This window comes from Platalea leucorodia (genome assembly GCF_965183815.1).
Source record: "Platalea leucorodia genome assembly, chromosome: 14".
NCBI classification, from domain to species: domain Eukaryota; kingdom Metazoa; phylum Chordata; class Aves; order Pelecaniformes; family Threskiornithidae; genus Platalea; species Platalea leucorodia.
The window spans coordinates 12,849,570-12,872,112 of NC_138836.1; the positions used below are offsets into that span (position 1 = coordinate 12,849,570).

General features: G+C 44.3%; 1 protein-coding gene across 1 annotated transcript in view; it reads left to right on the top strand.

The window, feature by feature from the left end:
• SHISA6 (shisa family member 6) overlaps positions 1-22,543 on the top strand; it is a gene marked incomplete at both ends in the record, with an annotated part of 246,112 nt that overhangs the window by 120,334 nt on the left and 103,235 nt on the right. The window lies entirely within an intron of this gene.

The following is a 22,543-nucleotide window of genomic DNA, read 5'->3' on the forward strand; positions in this document are numbered from 1 at the left end:
AAAAATGCTATTCCAGGGTGTAGGGAGTGGAACTTAAATAAATAAACCACCAATTGCCTGGATCTGTAGATGGAAAGCGTTTACACAGAATAACTAAAAAACCCTGCAGGTGTTATAGGATGACATACACAGCATGACAGAGAGCTGATCTTAAGTACACTCCTGTATTCCTGGACCTCCAGGCAACATCTTTCAGAACAAGTCGTGTTGAGGGGTTTTAGGCAACTGTACGCTAAGGCCTGTCCTGTGAATGTACCCCACCATGTACCCCACCAAAGGCGATCCTAGAAATTGCCACACACAACTGCACACATCTGGGGAGTCTGAAATCACAGAAAGAGCAGTATTGCACTCAAACAATGTTATGGGCAAAAGGAGCTTGCTATATATACATGGAGCTCAGAATTCATTTTTTCAATGGATATTTTAACAGTCTCATTGTCCAAAATGTCTAAATAGTAGAGAAAAGCCTAATTAATAAAAAAGTTAAAACTGTTACACAGAAGCTCCCTGGTATGTACCTCTGTCCTCTAGGGTTGTGCTCACCCTTCCCATATCCTTCTGGGTCCTAAAATCAACAGTTCCTGCTTTCCCCAAGAAAGGGAGTAGGAGAGGTTACAAGAAGTAATTAGCATCTTTAGTCCTTCTCTGGGAGGAGTTCAATGTTGATAGTGGCACTTTTTCCCTCCTTGTTTTGGGTCTGCTTCTGGCTATTTTCATACATTTTTCTTATGACACCCTATGTCCTCCTCACCAGCTCCCAGCTAAAGCCTGACAGTTGCCCAGGAGCCTCCCCGGGCCTCAATAACACAAAGGGCTGTTATTTTTCACCAGGTGCTACCTGGCTTCTTCAGGCCTTTATCACAGGCTGGTCCCTGAGCAGAGCTAACCCACAGTAAGTTTACTAAGCCATAGTCACTGCACTGTTATAACAGCTAGAATAAGCCAAAACCAGCTCAAGCAGAGGCAAATCCAGACCAGTCCTGAGACTCTGTGCTGTAAGATCAAAAGAAAGCCTGGAGACTTTCAATAGTAATGGGAAAAATTATATTTACTGGTCTGCCAGTTAGGGAAGACTGATAGAAATAACTCTACCACATAAGAGAACTCTTTTCCTTACTTAATATTACTTGTAGGTGGGCGCCAAACCTATGTAGCTGGCTTTCTGCAGAGCTTTGTCTAACGGTGCACGTTCTACCGAGCACTGCTAGGACTGAACACACCCAGCACCACTTTTTTGGACAGAGCAGAAAGCCCATGCAGGTCAGTAAGATCAAATGAGCTCAGAGAACTGGTGTTATTGCTAAGGTGAAGGAGCTGCAATTTGAGAAGGGATTGTCATGGAAAAGAGAACTGAGAGGTGTAGGCAATACAGTAAATGAGTTGGCTATTTCACACAACAGACCAACCCTGTCCATCCCTAGCATGACCCAAGAGCTCCTGTCCCACCTTTGCTACTCACAGCCTCTAGTGCTGGCTGCTTCTGTGTATTTGCTGAAGCCACACCCTAAAGCACTGAATTTTTTGTCACATGAGAAAAAAAAAAAAAAGCTGGAGCTTTCCGGGCCAGGTTTATTTGTAGTAGAATAGGGACTTTTCTGAGGCATATTGTTTTAAGGAGAGTTTTGCCTGTATCAATGGGTTCCTGTGAGAAAAAGTTTCATAGTATGAACTGACATCACTCCAGGAATGAAGTCCTGCAAAAAATCTGAACATTGCTCTATTGTTTGTTAATCATTTGATTGGGTTGTTCTGCATGCCTCTTGCACTGCAATATCAGACTGAAACACCAAGCAACTAGATGGAGGCAGGGAAAGCTTCTCTTACGAGGACTACAATAGATGAAGGAGATTTAAATAAGGCTTATACGCCCAAAGTGCAATTTACAGATGAGCTGGTGTCTGCCTGTGGAGACCAACTGTAAAGTCTAGGTGACCTCCTGATGTCAGAGCGAACAATCCATCTAGCAAGGTTAAAGAACTGGATTTAGATTAATTCAAGAGCTTGTCCAATAAGATAAAGCAGTATAGTGAAGGTAAATATTTGCAGCTTTATTTGCTGTGAGATTAATGTAATTGGTTTGGATTTCCTTCACATCCTCCAGCCTCTTCATAAACACAGCACACTGTTAAATGCTGCAATAATGAAGGCATTTTGTCTTCATCATACTGGAGGGCAAGAAGCAGGGGAGAGCTATTCTTGCAAAATATTAGCCCAGTTTTGCAGACCCCAGAGGATCTATTAATTTAGGTTAGACTCTCTGTATCTAAGCAAGGGCTGAGCTTGGTAAGCATGTGAAGCTTTCCATAGCCCCACCTCCATCTCCTTCTGGGCTTTTTTTCCCTTTCTTTTTTTTTTTTTTTTCATATAGCTAGCACAGAACCCGGGCACAGAGCAACCCAGAGCATGGGGAGTTTGTCTGGATTGCCTCCCCAAGGGCTGCCAAGTAGGGCTTTAGACTGCTGGGAAAATTCCACAGCTCTGTTATCTGGCATCACTGCTGTGAGATATTGCACTCAGAAATCCTGAACCTCAGATGTCAGGTGATAAATGGAGTAATCAATCTTAAGGAAGTGGGAGATAAGAGGGAATGGGGAAAGGAGAGTTTGATCCTTGTCCAGCCCCAGTGACCAATGCAAGTGTCTCTCTGCTGCATGTAATGGGAGAGGAGAACATGGCTTCTCTGGCAGAAACTCAAGACAAACTCAGCATCACCCCATGATAATTATTATTTGTTGATAGCTACCTCCCTCCTGCCAGCCACAGCATTACAGCATCACTGGGACTAGAGGCAGCTCTGGACACCACCTAATCTCACCCTGTTGCCCAGTGCAGGTTCACAGATTCCACAGGATTGTGTCCAGCTGGGTTCAGGATATGACAAGAAGAAAAGCTTTTCTTGTGTTTAAATGACATTTAAATGGTATTTCAATTTTATATTCATTTTCTCTTGTTCTTTCACTGAGCACTGATGAGAAGAGTCTGGTTCCATCCTCATCACTGCTGAGTCACTACAACCACATGGATTTGCTCCCTCCCTCTCTCTGGCCAGGGCAGCCCCCTGCCAGTTTCCTCTAATGCAGGTGGAAATGGAAATAGACTTCAGCTCTGTTATTCAGAAAGTTTGGCTTTCCATCCGTTCCCCGTCCTCCCAATACTAACCATCAGAAACACAGATGGACAATGACAAATCGAACAGAAAGCAGCTCTCTTTCACTGTGCAAGCTGCTGGCAGCAGTTTGGTGTTTGGGTAAATGAAGTCCAGCCTCAAAGTATAACTGGCTTCTCAGCACATAGGCAAACTACCGTCTGTGCAGGTATTGATAGGCAGAGTCCCAAACTGGCTGTTATTGGAAGCGTCTCAGTGATCAGAAAAGTGAATCTGTACCAACATGTGCAAAATCAATTAAAATCTGCATGTCTCCTGTGTAGGACAGGCCAGCCACTGGAACTTGCTCTTGTTTCTTCAGCCCATCATGACAGCCCCTAATTACTTGCTTCTTGGCTTTTTATAACCAATGGCTGTTTCAATGCTCAGAGACTGTTAAGTACTCTTGGGACTATTTCAAATATCCACTTGTCTGTCTCTCTGCTCTGTGGTTTACTTTCCAACCTGGAGACATTCATTAGTGGGGTGCTTCACTGGAATTCATACATATTCCATGATTATTGTTATCAAAATCACACTGTCCGTACTGCTTGTACAACAATAATGACACATGGCTTGATGAGCTATTAAGCAAGTCCCAGTCAGAGATATTGATTAGGTGGTTTTGGCTTAGCTATTGAAGAGGAGCAAAAATTGTTTATTGCAAATAACCTCTGCAGTGACAGCGATAATTCATATCATACAGCAAACTATCATGTGAAAAAGCAGAGTTATCTCTCTAATTTTCCTCTATCCTGAGTGTGAAAGTGAAGCGCAGGGGATGGGGGGAGCTGGTGGAACTGGAGGGTAGGTTGCCTCATGACAGGGGCTTCAGGGGGGGTGGATGAACATTGTAAACCAAGGCTGGATGAAGTGCTTGTGTAGAAAAGGAGCACCACTATTCAATGGCCCTATCAACCATTTCCACATTATAATTTCTGGAATTATATCAGACTTCCCTGTTGAAAGTATAGTCGAGTGGATTTTATCTTTCCAAATTGCTAACTGGTTAGGAGAACTGATCATCCGGAAGGACTCTATTGTTTCACTAGTGACTGGATGAGATGATTTAATGACCAAAATGAAACACCAGCCAGATAACATTGTCTAAATGGCACTTTGTCCACCTGGCTGCACTACCATCCCTGCTGGTACCAACGAGGGTTGATGAGGGCCGCACTGCTGTTGTAGGGCTGCTGTGTCTCAGCAGTGTCTCCAGTCCCCCACGTGCTCATCATGAGCCCTGCTCATACAGGCTTCCTTTAGCTCTAAAAGTCTCCACTTCAACCCATAAGTGGATGTCTAGAGCACAAGTCTTATGAGGAGCGGCTGACGGAATGGAGGTTGTTTAGTCTGCAGAAAAGGAGGCTCAGGGGAGACCTCATCACTCTCTACAACTGCCTGAAAGGAGGTTACAGCAAGATGGGGATCGGTCTCTTCTCCCTAGTAACAAGCAATAGGACAAGAAGGAATGGCCTCAAGTTGCGCCAGGAGAGGTTTAAGTTGGATATTAGGAAAAATTTCTTCACCACAAGGGTTGTCAGGCACTGGAACAGGATGCCCAGGGAAGTGGTTGAGTCCCCATCCCTGGACGGATTTAAAAGACAGATAGATGTGGTGCTTAGGGACATGGTTTAGTGGTGGACTTGGAAGTGCTAGGTTATGATTGGACTTGATGATCTTAAAGGTCTTTTCTAATCTAAACGATTCTGTGATTCTGTGTCAAGACACAGTCATCACATTACTATTTCTACAAGCTTACTATAGGTGACTGTCATCTGACTGTAACGTGGATCATATGTATGCCAGAATGTGAGCATAAGGTAATTTCAGGTCTGTGATTTCTATATAGAAATTATCATCAAATTTAGATCTGTTGCTGTCAGCACAAACCACCCACCCAGACACCTGAGTTTTCCTGAGGTATTACAGAAAGCATTTTTCTTTTTGTAAACTCACTGTGTGCCCTGCTTCCTAGTAGCACAGGAGTGGTTCAGCTTGGTCAGGAGTCTCATACAGACCTATCCAGTCCCATTCACGCCCATATCCCTTCTTTGACAGGAGAGGCTTAGAAAAAAGTGTAAGACTCATGAAAGCACAGAATTGTGTCTCTACACCCCTCCTACCACTCCCAATAATGAGGCATTTAGAGATTTCTACACCTGACATTGTACCTGGACTGTCATGTGGTTATTTGCCTGTCTAATCTGCTTTTCAATTTCCTGCTTTTTTTTGTCTATTTTTTTTTCCTTTCTGTGGCAATGACTTCCACAGCATAATCAGGTGCTGCATGAAAAATGCTTCCTTCTGTTTTCTTTAAACATGCTGAAATGATCATTTCCTTGGGTAGCCTCTCACGCCTCCATTTTGACAAAGTGTGAATAATCTGTCTTCACTTCCTCCTTTGTCATTCACAATTTTAAAGACCCTGCATTCCTGCTTCCCCAGGGTGAGTCCGTGTAGAGACCTTCTTGCAATATAGCTTCCCAATCAAACCCATAAATCACCATTGACACAACATTGGAGCTGAAGAACATCTGTTATGTACTAATGCCAACAATGAGTCAGAAAATAGAGCTATGTGGACTATAGAGAGAAAGGAGCTGTGCCTTAAAATAATGGGGGACTGAAACATAGCTGAAACATTTGGTAGCAACCCAGCCCAGTGCCATGATACGTAGCCTGAATTTGTGAAGCACTCTCTATCGGAGATTACTATAGCCTGGTAATTGAACAAACTAGGACTGATCACCAGCTTCCCATCTGAGCATCTTCAGTGACTTAACAACACAAGCCCTCCTTATTATGATACAATGTAATCAGGACTGCTCCTGCTGACCTGGGGATCTAATCAGCACAGAGTGGATTACATTCACCAAACCCTTCCTGATACCTCTTGGGAATAAATGCCAGGACCTGCTCTCAGGATACAAGCTTAGCAAGTCTAATGGGTGTATCTGCACAGAAGAGGCTCTGGGCAGCCATCAGTGATGAACAGGGTCTTTAATTAGGACTCTAAATAGTTATGTCCTGCCCACACTGGTGACCCCTTGTCTGCCAATGGAAGTCTTTAAGGGATACTGCAGACCCTAGGACCTGTCAACCCTCCTGGTGTAAAGAAGTGGTAGCCTTGGCTAAGGTGACAGTTTCAGGTCCTCTTGCAGTCAAAAGAAGGCAGGGTGCTGGATCACTCCCAGCTGTGGAGGAGGCTGGAAAGAAGAGTGCAGGTATTAGGAAGGTGGGAGATGAGGTTTAACACGACACATCACAGGATACTTCCTGAGATACTCCCGAAATTTCAGGGTCAACACCATTCCTGTCCCCACTGTATCCTGAGGGTGACTAGCGCAGGATTCATCAGGTTCATCCTGGGCTGACAAGCAGCCGGACACTATTGGCAGTGATAAATGAGTGTTCAGTTTGGAGGAGGTTTGAGGAACAGTGTAAAGCCTTTGTTTGTTTCTCTGTCTCATCCTCAGGAGCCTTTCCATTATGTCAGTAGGGAACATTGCTTGAAGAAGTCAGGTGAACAATTAGCAGTGCCCAGCTGATGTCTCTGCAAACACCACATTTCTGGCCAGTTTGGGGAAAACCTCTTTTCCCTCCCCGTCACAATTTCCTCCTTCCTTTATGTCTAGCATAGAGGTACCATAGCAGATTGTTTGGCAGAGCAGCATCCCAACAGGTTCCACTACCTCTAGGGAACAGGGTCTGCATTCACAAGAGAAACATTTGAAAATTTCCAAAAGCTCAGGCAAAGGAAAATGTTTCTGCCAGAGGGAGAAGGAGGCACTGCATATGTGTCCTAGTACCCACAGCACTAACATAGAGTCATTTTTCAATGAGAGTCTTCCTGCCTCAGCAGGCTAAGCCACTCCAACTCCAGAAAAGAAAGCAATGAAGAGAGCTGGGTATCTCTGATCACACTGTTAGGGTCTCCCAGGGGATTCACTGAGCCAAAGAGGTGCTGAAGACATGGGTGGGGAAAAGAGGAAGGACACGTGGCTACAAAGCAGCAGACGCAAATGTCAGTGTACATATAGCACTCGTGACACAAGTGCGCAGAGCTCTAAATGGCATGTCTGCTGAGCTTTCTCTCAGCAAGCCCTGTGCAGCATAGCCCTGCAAGAAATCCCAGGGTTACCCACAGGGGTAGCAGCTGCCCAAATCTCTGATGACAGCCAGAGGGAAAGGTGAGGAAGGTATCTGCATTTACTCACCTGGTCCTGAGTCCTCAAAGCTAAAAGGACAAGACTTTTGTATTCACGTTAGGAAATGGTTCCTCTTCAAAGCAAGGAAAAGCAGTAGCATAGGCAGGATTTTCTGGGGAAACCTTTGTCATCTGAAGGTCACCAGTGATGGTAAAAGGGAGCTGTGTTTTTTCTGGGAGGAAGGTGAAAGCAGTCCTGGCTGCAGTTTCTAGCCTGGAGTGGAGATGACCAGAGCACCCAGTTTAGCATGCAACCAGCACACCCACTGCAGGAGCTGGCTGCTGGCTGCAGCAGCCATTGGAGGTCACAGCCACAGCTGATGCCAGACAGCAGGTCGTGGAGGCCCTCTCAGAGGGAGAAAGCTGAGGAAATATATTTTGGAGCTTCTGCCAAACAGCACTGTCAGACTCCCAAGTGCTGGCATCAACCAAAGAGCATCATGAAGTTCCAAGGGAGGAGAGGGGGCATCCTAGCTCCTTGTCCCCTCCAGTCCCTTCTAACAGTTACCACTATTGCCATGTGCTGGATGTGGACACAAGGTGACTCCAGTGCTTATTTCTGGCCATGCCAAGAGGTATTGTTAGCAGCCTCACACTCTCCCATTGTCTGAACGGAGGGACTGCTTTTCCCAACGCTTTCCTTCTCTGGGTTTTCCCTTCCTGAGCCAAACCGGTTTCTAAATTGCTCCATCCCCTGGGGGCTGCTACTGGAAATCAGGAGGGTCCCCAAATTCTTGCTTTCTTATTGAAACTCCCTGCCTTCACATTGAGTACTGCTTTGTCACTCCCAGGGGCTCTGCTTGCTCCAAGCACACGTATGATAGCACAGCCCTGGGCTGAACTTGCTTTCTCTTGTCTTGTGCCATACTCACACTCCACCCTTTCCTGAAGCTGAAATGCTGGGGATTTAATAGGAAATTCAGGAAATTTAATACAAGTAGCTTACAAAACATTTAATTAGCTCTCTGAGATATTGTAGCTGAAGTCCCTTGAATCACAGTGATAACACTTTCCTTTCTAAAGGGAAACCATCATATGATCTACTTAGTAATATCTTTATCATTCTTTAATTGCTGCTTTTGTTTTTAAACAAAAAAATAATCATGAAAAGAAGCCAAGAAAAGTATATATTTACATAAAAGTAATTCAGATAAATGAATGAAAGGAAATGAACCAATCTAACAGGCAGGAAAGGTTAAAGATGATTACATGCCGTATAATCTATGCAATCTCTTTGCAACACTGCTCATTCTAGACCATGGTTACTGTAACATAAACAGTCCTGTATTTTAGAACGTTCCTTTTAAATCACTAAAAAAAGTATTTTTAATACATTAGGCGGAGAATGATGCTGTTTAAGGAAATGGATTGGTGCTGAGGACCAGCACACACCTGGCTTTTTTGCGTGCTCTGTAGAAATGTTCCCCAAATGTTTCTGAGATCTGGAAAGCAGCAGGCTGAAATTTCAACCCCTGCTAACAAAAGCATTGTGTTCCTCCTCATATTGTTGTGGCCTCAGCAAAACATAAACCACTATGAAACTGGAATGCCTCATTAAACAAGCACAGATCAGAAGAAATCCCATGTGGGTCCCCTACAAACGCACTCAGCTAGCTGAGCCCGGAGGAGCTGTGTGTAGGGGAATTACTACAGTCACTGTAACATTGAGGGGCCCCACCTGGGAATAGGCTGGGCACTGGCGATACACAGCAGAAAGACACCCCCTGGCCTGCAGAACACACAGTCCAAACACACAGCTGGTGGGGAGAAACACATGGGGAGCTGGTGAAACCTGTCCAAGCTCTCAGTGGCAGAAATAAGGCTTTGCTCACTGGAATCTTCAACCCTAGCATCTCACAGTTTTTCTGCATGGCAGCTCCTTTCTTCCTCTTATTTTTACCTCCTCATCAAAGCTTTCCCAGTTTTTCTTCCTCAGTTTTATTTCTGTCCTCCATTCAAGTCTTCAGTGATCTCCCAGGCTGCTTTTCGTGGTGGTTTGGGGTTCAAGAGCAGGAGGCTTTTCCATCTTTCTTCTTGTCTTCAAATCCCCATTTAAGATCTTAATCCTCAGAAGCCCTTACGCCGACCTGATCCTCTACTGTCCTGCAGAGCTCCAAGTCAGAGGGAACTTCTTGGACATGAGGGGTCAGAATCCACATAAATGAGCCAGCACAAGGCTTGCACAATGGCTGTGATGTGACTGTCTGCTTGAGTCCTTGATGCTTTCTGGAAGCATGCACTTTTGATCTCATGGTTGTCTTTCTTCAAAGCAATACCATCCAGAGCCTGCCCCTTCGCAGTGCTTGCAGTCCCTGCCCTGTCCCATTTGCTGTGGCACCCCAGGGAATGAAGATATACACATTTGTGTTTTCTTCCCCTGTTCATGGCAGATTAACAAATTCATGCCCACTCCTCTTAGGGGAAGGCATAACTGTTGCAAGGCAGTTCAGAGCTCATCACCACATATTCATGCACACTGCTTAATTCTGTGATGTTTCCCTTGTTTTGTGAATGCCTTGGACATCCCCCTTACTACTTCACTTCGAAACAGGACAACTTAAAATGGTCCTCAGAAATTCAGGCTTTCCTTTCAGTGGAAAGCAGTTCACACATTTCAGATACGAAATTTCAGAAGTGCACGTTTCAGTAGTACATTGAAAAATATGAATGAAAAGCAACACATTGGAGCTTCAAAATAGCCTGGGGTGAGATCTTTCTTATAAGAAAGAGGGGTAGCAAAAAAAAAGAGATAATTTTATGCACAATCCAAGATGGAGCTGGGTGCCTTTTTATGTCAAAAACTGATCATCCTATTTTTTAAACAGTGCCTCTTTGTTGTCTACATGAAGCAGTCCCAGTGAGGGAGGACTGTAGCTGAACTATTCTCTTTTACATTTTTGTCACAAATCTGTGCTATGCGTGTGCAGGTGCCAGTGTAGTCAATAAGGAAAGAAACTGAGAATTTGGTGCCGAAAGCAAAAGTCAGTGCTACTAAGAAGAAATTCCCTTAGGCCCCAGGAAACAAGAGTTATTCTTTCTTTGTCAAAGTCAATCACTGGGAAGAGGCAAATGTCACATCCCCAGCTGGAAAGCTTCAAGAAGGTCATTTGTGATGCACTAGTAAGAGCAATAGCCAGACCTATATTTTCAGTCAATTCCAGGACTGCACAAACTCCGCTCTAATTCCTAGGAAATATCCTTTTTTAACTCCTCTCTGAGGCTTAGCTGTGCAGGCTGGCCCCCCTGTGTCTTTCCCAGACTCTCCCTGATTGGCCTAGCTCCTGGCTGCCATTTGTCCTGCTGCTCTACCGTTTTCTCTAGGTGACTTTACAAAGCCCCAAAGTTCAGTTGCTCATAGGGAGCAAAAAATTTCTGTCTTTCTAAAGAGTATTCATCCTGACTTTGTGTGCAACAGAAGGAAATTAATGGGCAGACTTCTGTCCAGCATGCTTAGTAACAAGGCACACAGGGCCGGGTAATCTGCAAGCAGAGAGGTCTTCCACTGGCAACTGCCAGCAGCAAGGGTAGGAGGTACCAAGAAGGACAGTGATAAGACAGACAGAGAAAATTGTGAAAGTAGAATAAGACAAGGGTATACAATTTCATATTTGCCTCCAAGGACGAAAACTGGGTTCAGGACCCTTCCAGCATCCAGGGTGCTCAGTTCACCTGACTCTAGGGGCTGCATAACAGATACGTAGAACTGGGAACTGCCACGTGCGTACCTTGGAACTCCATGGAGGAAAAGCTCTGGGAATAATTCACAGCTGAGCTATGACTAGGGCTTCTATTGCAGGACAGACCTGCACTTGGTGTGGAGCAAGGCTGACAAGTGAGACTGATTTCTGTACACCCTGCTGGCTCCCTTCCCTCCCGTGTCTGGGGAGTCACAACACCCAGCGACTCCTGTATCAGAACAACCTTGTTGCTGACTATAGGACATAACCCCAGCCTGGAGCTACACATGAATTTCTGAAGAGCTGGAAATACAGGCAGGTCATTGCAATATAGAGGCATGCAAGTCATTAACAGTCTATCCAGCACCATCAGCTGGACATCAAGGAAGCAAACCATTGAAAAGAGAGTTAAAAATATTAATAATTGATGCCGCAAAGCTCAGGCAGTGCATTAAGCTGCAGGTGACCTGGACTGCAGAAGATCATTTAACTAGGCAGAAAATAGACAGCAGTAGCACAGAACACTGCAAGTGGTTAAATTACAGAGCAAGCTGAAGCGTTGGCATGATTGATTAATCTCTACCACAGCATCAAGAAACTACGATGCAAACATACGCTCTGGTGGGCTTTATCTCTCAAGCGACCAGCAGAAGTGTCAGGTTTGGCTGCTGTTTGTCAGGAAGGTGGTTTGTATGCAGCCAGGGTAGTGGCACATTTAGCAATCCATGTAAAAAGCTTTCTAAGGGGATGGTACTGCAGATCAGCAATGGAGATGCAGTCTCAGGCCCAGGGGATGGAGCTCTTCCATGAGTTTGTGCTGCTCTGGCAGTGCTGGAGCCACTGCATCTTGGCATGATAGCTGCAGATCTGAATTTCTAAAGCACCAGAGGTTTCAATGGGAAAAAAAAGGGGAAACTGCAGTTCCTTCAAGCCATCTCTTTATTAGAATCCTGGTACCTGCTGTCACTGGTGACCCATTCAACAGCTTAGTAGAAAGAGACATTTTAATATTACCTGTAAGCATGCATGTTCTTCTGCCGTTGGAGGGCTCACCCATGGAGAAAGCCTGGGCTCAGCCTGAACCGTAGCTGCCTACAAGTCCCCAGAGTCCTTCAGCCATGCAGTGTTGGGGCCCTGCTAAGCAGGATAGGCCATGGATCTCCGTGTTGGCTGGGTGCTGGTCATGTGAAAGGATGGTATGGGCAGATGAAATAGGTAAATGTAGCCAGGCTCAGCACAGAGCTCTGAGGTCGTGATGGAGCAGAGACGGGAGCACCTCCAGAGCACACTGAAGTCCGAAGCATGCACTGGAGGTTTCTTGAGTGGTCCATTGGGTCACACTGGAGCTTGTCCTGTAGAGCTGCTCCAGCCTTAAGGCTACTTGTTTATGACAGCGCCAAAGCAATATCACAGCTCTTGATACTTACCACACCAGCCTAGTGAGAAAAGACGTCCTGGAAGCAAAACTCAAATTGAGGCAGAACAAAGATTTGGGTCAATTTTCTGGATCTGCATGCTAAGCATAGAACAACAACAGCAGAACAAAAAGTTTGAGACCTCCTAGGATCTGAGGAAGACATCACTGTCCTGTACAGCCTAGCCTCTAATTATTAAGTATTCTGCTTGGGTTATTCTCCCTGTGGACTGTCACTGTTTCCAGCCAGTCCCAGAGGATGACAAAGGACACTCCTCTACTAAGTTGACAGGAGGAGCTGCAATGATCCAGGATAGCTCCAGGGACTGTGCAAAGGAGAATGACTCCTACAGTCCACACTCCTGTAGGGCAGAGATGGGAGGCACAGTAACAGAGACTGGCAATACTGGCTTCTGCTTTGAGAGGGGTCTTGCTGTCAGGACCTCACCAGGTAATTTGCCCCAGCAGAACAGTCTCTGTTGGCAAGCTAATGCTGAATTACAGTGGAATCTCACTGTAAATACTTGTGTCATCTACGTGATCACATGGTGAGACTGGTCACAATAATGTAAATGGTGTTCAATAAGAAGCTACTGATGGGAAGGCACAAACCTGTACAGTATTGCACTGTTGTCAGTGCTGTGTCTGTTCTTCCTGATGAGTCAGAACAGAGAAAGAAAGCACAGTACACCCGCTGCTTCTCCCAAGCCATGGGGATGTCACGTCCCAACATGGGGATGTCACGTCACAACCTGTGTTTGTATCCTCAGTACGTGGTCAAGGTGGGATGCTCCACTCCTCCCAGTCTCATCTTTGATTTTGCTAGTAGGCACAAAGCTATTCTTTTCTTTCTTACCATCTTATTTTATTTTTTCCAGCGGAGGCAAGCCATCTGTACTTTCATTTCTTTGTATGTTCTTAGCCTTGTTCCACTTCTCCAGACCTTTACCTATTTGGCTCGAGCTCCAAGTACCAGGAATAAAACATATATTTATGGAATAAGTAATTTTAAAATTTGATCTTGCTAATTATTACCTTCATTATGGCTCAGTCCTGAGGGAGTGCTTGAGATTTTGAGAGCTTTCTAATCAAATTGTTCTAAAGCTCATTTTGAGGTTCATTAAAACATGCAAGGATCTTTCATCTTTATATATCTTTTGAAATTGCTAATGCTCTTAAATAAAATAGGAGTCTCGTGAAAAATGCAGCATGGCACCAAATATACTAGGTAAGACTTTGAAGAAAGGAGTGAAGAGGGTGGTAATTTAAAAGATTTTATGAAGAAACTTTTCCAGATTAGTTAAAGAAAATGAAGTGGAAAAAGTTTTGTGGGTTCAACAGAGAGCAAAATTAGCTCCTGGACTAAGGTGAAGGGTGAACCTGTTGGAAATTATCTCAGAAGGCTGGAATAAAGCCCTAAGGACAGTTCTACAAAATTACAACTGTTTGACACTGAGACACCAGTACTGTATCCAGCTCGAGGGGGATCAGTAGTCCATGCAGTAAGTCGGTGAAGGAAAACACACCAGAAAGGAAGAAGGTCAGCTGTATTTCAAGTCACCTTCATTCATAAAATGCTGCTTTACCTGCTGGAGGTGGGATATTGGGAACCAACTTTGTTTCTTTCCAAGTACATTCTGCACATCACCAGTTATTTAATAGCTTGTATGTCTATAGCCATAAGGGAATCATGACCGTATTTTTTTTCCTTTTAATTTACAAGATTGTTTGCACACCGGGATGCCAGATGGCCTGAACTTTAAGTTAGGAGATAATGAAGTCAAATACCAGCCTCCCATCCTGAGAGGAGGAAAGAAAAATCCCTCTCAATAGACAGCTTCTTGCTGAGTATTCACAAACATCTCCATGAAGGGTTTCCAGCCTCTGCAGGGGCAGCAGTCACACCAGCAGGTTAAAATATTGCTCCAGTCTTTCCATAACCATGACTTCAGGCTATATCAGAGAATAGCAGCTGCATATCCTCCGTGCCTGTTGTGGTATGTGAAGCCCATTGGATATGCAATTACAGATTCCCGAATCTTACTTCCAGTCAGTACCTCTCTCTGCCGCTTCACAGTCCTCTTCTCCCAGGAGGTGCACAGCCTTCTGTGGCCACGCCGACCCTGCGGTGCACGCCCTCTGTGACCTTGCTGCAAGGCTGGAGTAGTTGGAGCATAAGGTCTCAGAGACTTCTCCCTGCAAGTGTGAATTTCACCATGATGGGCTTCTGTTCAAAATGAGACATTGCAATTCAGATACTGAATCAAGCTAGTTGGGGACATCAGAGGAAGCAAAAGACATGACTTATAGGGCAGATAAGCCTCTTCAGGGAAGTGTTTGTTTCCACCTACTCAAAAGAAGCTCAGATGGGTAGGTCAGATATCTGTGCCCTCATCATTTAGAGAGAGGAGAGAAGAATCCTTCTTTCACTGTCGCTATAAACTGCAGATTTTCACACACCTGAAATGCTATTGATGTGATTGGTTTTAAAGAGGTCACTGGCCTCACAAAGACAGATAACATGTCTGTCCCATGGAGGCAGTTTAGTGCCATTTCCCACAACATAGATGCTCCTCCAACTGGGGAGTGAACCCTAATGGAGCTGGATGGTCCAGGCCAGACCATGATATGGCCAACCTAGACACCTCTGCCAGTGAGGAAATGAAGTTTGATCTCCTGAACCCAAATCACTGGATTACTCCCCAAAAATTCTTTATTGCTATACTTTACGCCTCAAATCTTTTCACTGCCTTCAGTGGAGCCTAGTTAAGTGACTATCACTGCAATGCAGAGGGTAGCTCTCTTCAGACTTGTCCTGTGTTTCTCTCCTTTTCTTTCTATGTTGCTGCAGTTATGATTTGGTTTTCTGCAGTATTCAGTGCTCTCTATGGGGATACAATTGGCACTAATTGATAAAATGCTTTCATTTACTTGGTGACAGAATTATTAGAGGCTGATAATTGATGGAATGATATCACACAGCTTTTTTCCAATGATCACATTAATTATATATCCCTCCTGCTTTCTTGTCTACAGCACTGTTGCTTCCATTTGTGTTCATTTAACTAGACCATGCATTTCATTAGAAAACAATAAAGTATGATTATATATAGGAAGAATCCCAGCCATAAATAGTAGCCTAAGCTTCACAATTTAACATTAGGAAGGCAATCATTTTTTTAGAGAGTATTTTGGAGGAGTATTTGCTTCATTTGTTCAGTAAGAGGCTGGTCCAGAGTCCATTGAACTCGGGAAGCCATCCTGTGAATTCAGTGTGATGTGGATCTGCATGTTAACAAGTTCACCACAGTGAAAGGGGTATCTGCAGGTGTTTCATAGCTTTCCAGCTCTTTTTTATAAAGATTAAGTAAAAGTTCAGTCTTGGGAAGACACACTGTGGAACATGAAAGATTTATTGTAGGGGCCATGGCTTTGGAAAAGGGGGTTGTGTGAGGGTTGTGCGAGCACGTTGGTCTCTCATTAGAGTTCTTAGATAACAGCTATTTCTTGGAAACCAGATTTCAGTGCCTGAGCTGACACTGCAGAAAGAGAAAATTACTGGCATGTTGTTAATGACAAGCTTTGTCCCAGAACTCATTTCATTAGTGAGCGTAATGTGTCACAGCTAGGATGTGGTCCACTCCTGCTCCGCTGATTTCTCTCCCGTTGCAAGGTCCACATTATCACTGAAAAGGTCAGAGTGAATAGAAGACGTTCTTATTTTTGCAATGTACACTCAGAGATATAGATCTCTGTGTATGGTCAAACCGTGGGCTTCATAGCTTCTCTGCTGCTGCTCACTCTGCTTCCAGTCCCTGTGCCAGCAGGCCTGGATAGCCCTGATCCCAACCCTGTTCTGAATCTGTCTGGACCTGTGTCATTTCTGCTCTGCACATCCCATCCTCTTAGGCTTAGAATTAGGATGCAGGCTTTGGGATGCCTTGTTTTATGTAGCCTAATAGACTGTGCCTGTGTGAGAAAAGAGGCTGTGCTGCAGCCAGCACCAGGTGCCTTGGTGCAGGATGGATAGCTGAGGTACCGATCACTTGGAAATGTTAAAGACCTGAAGGCTGCTGACATCAGCTATTAAGGTTATGTCTTGCTCCCTAAGCAGCTGTAGTCCTGCTGCCTGCTGCACTACTGTGATACCCCTTTCTGATCTGTGTGTGAGAAAGCCACATAGGCAATTTATTTTTGCTACCTGGGAAACTGAGCCCACCAGACCCCACAGGTATAGGTAAACACAGTAGCTGTGTCCTGCAGAGAACACCTTATTTCCAAATTGCAGAAAGATACCAAAGGCATTTGTCATGGTATGGCAGTGGAGGCACAGGATGGTCCTGCTCTGAATTGCTGCATGTCCATCAGCTGCCACTCATTCCATGATTTCTGCCTGTCATGGTTTAGCCCCAGTCAGCAACTAAGCACCACAGAGCTGCTCGCTCACCCTCTCCCGCCCCAGTGGGATGGGGGAAAGAATTGGGAAAAAAAAAAAGTAAAACCCGTGGGTTGAGATAAAGACAGTTTAATAGGAAAGCAAAGGAAGGGAAATAATAATAATAATAATAATAATAATAATAATAATAATAATAATAATAGAAGAATATACAAAACAAGTGATGCACAATGCAGTTGCTCACTACCCGCTGACCGATGCCTAGTCCATCCCTGAGCAGTGATCACTGCCCCCCAACCAGCTCCCCTGAGTTTATATATTGAGTATGATGTCATATGGTATGGAATAGGCTTTGGCCAGTCTGGGTCAGCTGTCCTGGCTGTGCTCCCTCCCAGTTTCTTGAGCACTGGCAGAGCATGGGAAGCTGAAAAGTCCTTGACTTAGTATAAGCACTACTTAGCAAGAACTAAAAACATAGGTGTGTTATCAACATTATTCTCATCCTAAATCCAAAACACAGCACTATACCAGTTACTAGGAAGAAAATTAACTCTGTCCCAGCTGAAATCAGGACACTGCCCCACTGGGCCCTTAGAAGGACACATCCCATCAGTCACTCATTTTATTAGACATGAAAACCAAGACAGGTTCCTATGGAGAAGGGCAGTCTTGAGGGATTTTGGTGCCTTCAGATACATCCAGCTGCCTAGAACCACAGGAAAGCTTTTAACTGACACATGGAGACTGTGTACAAACTCAAGGGCAGAGCAGTGCTGGGTTCAAAGCCACTGGAGATGGAGGCTGCAGTAAGAAATTCAGGCTTCGTGTTCAGTACTTTCTGTTATTTTCTGCACAACATTTTTAGCCAGTCAATTCATTTAAGAAAGAGAACAGACAACACGTTATATTAAGCTCTTGTCATTGCAAAGACTACGATGCTCCTGCAATGCCACCCTGAACCTTTCTTTTTACTTCTTCTGGGCATATGCGTGTATATCCACTTCCATTACTCATGGAGGTCCCATCTTAGGAGGGAAGGAACTCCAGCCCAGCAGAATTCAAGAAAATGCTTAGTAAATTGGGTTATTTGTGCAAAAAAGACAGGTGTGTCCTTCTCCACAAGGCAAACATACTTGTATGTAATTGTAACCATACGGTTACAATTGTGTAACAAACTGCACATCTCTGCTGTGAATGTCTCTTGAAGCTTTTTCATGCTGGGCCTTAAGGACAGTGCTCTTAACTCCCCATAGTTTTGGTGGGAGCAAAGCTCCTTCCCACACAAACAGACGCCGCACTCCCACCCAGCTACACCCCACAGAGAGAAGAAAATGCAGCTGCAGACTACAGTGAAGGAAAGCACTGAAAAATCCTCCAGACCCTTACTGTTCTGCTGTCTGCCCTCTGCTTTCTCTGCTTTCTTGGTATGTGATTGAGAGGTTCACTACATCTGGTGTGCTTTTGATCTCAGTTCTTAGAAGGCAATGATTATAGGTTTTACCTCTGATCTTGTCTTTCAGTTAAAAAGAACTAAAAAGTTAATTTCTAGATTGCCTGGTTAGTAAAAATTGAGCCATGAAAGTGTTGAAAGACTTCCTGCATGACCGTCAGCTTGGGATGAAACCAAGAAGAATGGAGCATCGATGGTCTTTTAGGTTACTTCCCAAGGGACTTAGAAAGAATTTTTCACACTGAGATGGTGCTAGGAAAATAAGCCATGAATTGAGCCTGAGCTTGGCCTTTTTCCACTGTCTCCCATACAAGTATATAAAGGAAAGAAACACTTAAACTGTCTCTAAGCTAGGGCACAGCGATGGAAGAGCCCTGCAATGGCCAGGGTGACCAATAGTAACTTTAATGCACAATATAATGGCTGTAGTTGGTCATAGTCCCACCAGCCTACAGAGGCAGGAAATACAGCTGTGTTGTTTCAGTTCACTGGTCAAACTGGAAAGTAACATAAAATTGTTGACAGACAAAATGACTTGCCTTAGCTGCAGAGATTTTTTTTTGTCATCTCCTTTACACCAAAACAACCAAATTAAGCAAATGTTAAAAATCAAAATACTTAATACTGAAAGTGTCATGGGAAAATGCTCCTATTGTTCTGAAATTAAAAAAAAAAAACACCACCACCTTTTTATGTGAGGATGGATGTAGTCAGTTTGAACTTGCCTCACTGGCAAATAAAAGACTTTCTTTTTCTTTTTTCACCACTCACCTTAGTTGTATCTTAAAACCCTCTCTGTCCTGCCTGCACTTCTTAAAATCCCCAGACCTTCCTGACTCTAGCACTGAGCTGTGCTGTACACACTTGCCTCACCCACAGCAAAGTCTCAAAGACCCTGTCACCCCAACCCCTGACTCCTCTGGGATAAGGGAGCTTCTTTTATGCCCTTGGGATGACTGATTAAGCTGTTCCTACAGGTACTGCACATTGTAGGGCATAATCTTGCTCCTGCTGATCAGGGAAAAAAAAATCGTCCAACTCAGAAAAAGCTATCAGTAGATGCACATTTAAATCTCAGGTTTCTCGGAGGGGCAGAAACACCTGCCTTTAAACTGGGAGGTGGGGGTAGGCTCATTTAGAAGTATGTAAGCTGCAAACATTCCCTCCTAAGCTAAACAAAGAACTGGGCTGGATTGTACTGTACTATAGGGACTGCTTCGCTGCAGCGCTCTCACCATCACATTCTCAAGGTCTCCAAATCTTTGTAGCACAATGTGGAATAGCCCCATCTATCTAATTTTCCAAATGCTTGGCAATTTGCTGAGTTTGATAGGCGTGTTCACAAACGATTTTAGCATTGCTAATTCATTTACTACTCACTGCTGTGCCAAGACTAACGCTTCATTAGAGACAAGGAACAAAACACGCTTCCTTATATGCAGTCACTGCAAGCCTCCCTGATTTTGCATGCTCTATCGTATTATGCATGCCAGCCTGCTAACTCAATTTAGCATAAATAAAAAATTTGTATAAAGCAGAAGTTAAACCCAAATCCTACTATACAAATCTCCCCTTCTATCTGCAGGGTCTGTTTCCCTTTCAAAAATGCTCTAACATGCATTCCTGCCATGACCTTTACTAGTTTTAACCACCTTTGCTTCCCTGGAACTGGTTCACTCAGCTTCAGTTGCAAATATTCAGCTAATATTTTGCCTCTAACTGTGGTTACAAACCAAAAAACTTGTTCAGCAGCAGTGGTAGGGCAGTTTACTAGTGCTATGCCTTTAACTTTTATATCCGTAATCTCTTAAATCTACACCATTCAAACCAGGTTGTGATGATGATTTGCGTCAAGGAGAGCTTCTGGGAGTGGCAAAGGTTCCCACATGTGGATTGGTGATGGGGAGCAGGGGAAAGATAAAAGAAATAAGATTGAGAAAGGTGAAAAATGTGGTGTGTGGTACTGCAATGCATCCCAAGTAGGACAGAACTGCAGGTGCGATGCTGAATTGGAATCGGGAGCAGGTTCAGTGCTGTGCAGAGGGAGCTAAGCTACCTTGGCAGGAGTGGGGCTCACCCTGCTCACAACTGCATTGAAGAGCCTCTTCACTTTGGTTTTTTCAAACGCTGAGTCCTACCCCTGCAGAGCCACCATTTCATGTACAACTACGTTTGCTCCTCTCTACATGGTGATCCGCAGTTCCCCCTGCTCTCTCTCTCTGCCCTCTTCAATCTGCAAGTTCTTTAAGACTAGAGCGACTGTGAGGGCACACAGCCTGAGCACAAAGGATTATCTATGGGTACCTATTCACAAGACTAAAGGAATTAAATACCTTCAGTCAAACATTACTTCTATCATCAGCAGCATTTTGCTGCTATTCTGGCTTGGGAGCCAAACACATGGCCTTCCTTGCAATGGGAACAAGGACTCCCCTGACAGTTATCACTGACATATGAGACAGGAAAAAATCTAATTTGCTCTCCCCTGGCAGTGGGAGGCATCTGTTGTGCTGGGACCACTGGGACAGGGAAGGAAAACCACAACGTAAAGGGCATTCTAGAGAGGGAAAGGGAAAAATCATTAATTGAGATTTAAAACAATCCTTTGGCTCAAACTGAACTGAAGTAAGGCAGGCTCTAGTGTCAGGTAGAACTGTGGAGGTATTGCTAAAAATGCAGAAAATGAGCTAAAAGACAGTGCCTGGAAGAAACCTCCCCCTGAGGGATGAGGTGGGTGTGCGCCTCTTGGCCTCTAAATGTGGCTATTGATTGAGATTCAAAAACATCAGTTTGAAAAAAATGGCTCAAAAATGCCCTGCATGGGTGAGCTAGGGAGCGGTGATCAGAGCGGACAGTGTCTGTGCAGAGGGTGTATGGAAAAACTCAGTGTCTTCACAGTGAAGTCTTACTCCTGATCTTTTTTACTGAAGCATTGGAGATATATCAGGGTGTACGCCTCTGCCAAGGAAGCAAACAGGACAGGGAGAAAGAAAATCAAAGAAATGAACTAAGCTCCTCACAAAGATCTAAACAGTCCCAGATGAGCCCCTGCTGATGAAGGTCTGTGCTTGAGTGGCCTCCTGCAACTATGTAGCCAACAAAGGAGAGCAATCAGATTTATGCGAGGAAGGTCTGAATGGCAGAGTTCACATCAGGATTAACTCTGGCCACAGCCAGTGCTCTATTTTATAAAGTATGTTCAGAAACCTGATGGGCCTTTGGAGCAAAGGTGTTTCACATTTCAGCAGAACTGGTCACTTGACATTCCTTGAAGACTTAGTTTTAATCCATGTTTCAGAAAATAAGCCTTCCTTTTCATCTCCTTCTATGTTTCTGTCAATGGCACAAAGGTCAGGATCTTGTCAAAGGCTATAGAAATATCCAGCAGAAATAGATCTGGACCCATGGATTAAAACCCAGTTGTCTGCGATGCATTTGGCTTGTTTACCTGGAAGCAAAGCCCCTCCTGGACTGTGAGTAAAAAAAAAAAAAAAAAAAATGTCAGGTTGATGGAATTAGCAATGGCTTTATTCAAATTATTTATATATAGCATATTCAAGACATGATGCCTCAGAAGAGGTTTCTAGATCTGGGAACAAATACTTGGTGTCCCAGAGCCTATGTGTGCAGCAATGATACAAAGCCAAAGTTTCATGGAGAAAGAAGCAAGTCACAGAGCTAAGGCACGATGGAGCAGAGATTCATCAAGAAAATACAGTAGCACTGTGCTGAGAAAGCCGTATAAATAACTGTCCTCCCAGGAATGGCACACATCGGTCACACTGACTCTGAGGTTATAGATTATGTGCTACCCTCTCTTTACGCACCAGATTAAACAGTCTGAAGTGGAATACTTACACTAAGCATCAGGGAGGCAGATTCTCTATTATTTATTGCCTGTATTGTACTAGGTGCTGGTACCCGTGGAGATGCAACAGGGCCTTGAGATAGGAGTGGCAGGAACAGGCTTCCTCAGGGCTGTGCATGGGGCAAAGGGATGTTCCCATGAGCCGCTTACATGCCAAGCATAAGTGACAGCAGTTGGATTGAGAGTAATACATGTGGATTACATAGAGCTATTTTGCTACAGGTACAAACCACGTCTACTGCACAGATTCTGATGTGGACTTCGATGGACTGAGAGGAGTCTAAAGTGTACATCTAAAGACATGCTGTCCCCAAATGGCTTAGAGATAAGAGACTGAAAATCCCAAAGTCTGTAGAAGAAAACGAACCACCCCATATTCT